Raw genomic sequence first — 1321 nt, 5'->3', positions numbered from 1 at the left:
CCTTAGAAAAATATAACAGAAAGAAGCTTATCACTCATTTACCGGAGAAGTTTAAAAGGTAGAGATAATAAGGGCGCCTGGGTGGCTCAGTCAGTTAAGTGTCTGACTTGTTGATTGTGGCTCAGGTCATGATCTCAGGGCTGTGGAATCGAGCCACCCATTGGGCTCCAGGCTGAGCATGGAGACTGCTTGGGTTTCTCTCCTTCTCCCTCTGCTCCTTCTCTAGCTTGTGCACGTGTGCACGTGTTCTCTCTCTCTCTCTCTCTCAAACAAATAAAATCTAAAAAAAAATAAAAAGGTAAAGATAAAAAAAGAACCTCAATCCTTTCTCCCCTGGAACTTCCTGAAGATCCTGTGAGTGTAGATGGCATCATCTGGAGTGTGAGTTGCCGCACGAGGGTATTGAAGACAATGGCCAAGAACAAACTAAGAGGGCAGAAGTCCAGGAATGTATTTCATATAGCCAGCCAAAAAAACCTTTAAGTCTAAAAACAAAGCAAAACCAGTTACCACTAATCTTAAGAAGATAAACATTGTGAATGATGAAAAAGTTAACAGAATGAATGAAGCTTTTGTAGATACACAAGAGGAACTTGCACATTTCTCAAAAGGCCTTTCCCTTGAACCTCTGAAGAAACAGCTGATTCCTCAGCAGTGTCATGAAAATGAATTAATTAATGTTGATGAAACAACAAGATTAATGGCTCAGTTGTAATACACTGGAGATACATCAAATACCCCCAAAAGACAAATAAATTAAATGTTTTATACAAAAAAAAAAAAAAAAGAACCTCAACTCAAAAGTGATCTCTTGCTCTGATTTCTTGAGGACTGTATTACAAAAAGATTTCACAGTATCCCGTTAACCATCAATAAAATGAACAGATATTTAGAGATTCAAGAATTTATTTATAAATCTGAAAATGTTTGTCGGCAATTCCTACAAACCCTTTAAATATCATTCTACGTTTAAGGTAAGAACAAAAAATAAAATCATCTTTTTAAACTTTTTTTTAATTCTATAAATTTATCTCAGTATAGTTGATCTTTGGGGGTGTTTAGGTCAAGAAATTGTACACATGTGTAAATCCGTGCAACCACCATAATGATCAGGCTTCAGAATAGTTCCATCACCACCCAAGAAACTCCCTAGGCTATTATTTGTAATCACGGCAAGTCCCAACCCCTGGCTAACACCGATCTATTCTCCTCACTAGAACTTTGTCTTTTCCAGAATGTCACATAAATAAAATACACAGTATGTGACCTTTAAACATGGAATGTTGCATAGATACAAACAAGAGTTACCAAAGGGAAAAAA

At 36.7% G+C, this 1321-nt stretch overlaps 1 pseudogene; it reads left to right on the top strand.

The window, feature by feature from the left end:
• The first annotated feature begins 283 nt into the window (after window positions 1–283).
• On the top strand, window positions 284–1011 carry LOC103672759 (annotated as a pseudogene).
• Window positions 1012–1321: the final 310 nt, after the last annotated feature.

Source organism: Ursus maritimus, unplaced genomic scaffold (assembly GCF_017311325.1).
Source record: "Ursus maritimus isolate PB19 unplaced genomic scaffold, ASM1731132v1 scaffold_8, whole genome shotgun sequence".
Taxonomy (NCBI): domain Eukaryota; kingdom Metazoa; phylum Chordata; class Mammalia; order Carnivora; family Ursidae; genus Ursus; species Ursus maritimus.
This window is presented reverse-complemented; position numbering and strand designations above follow the sequence as displayed.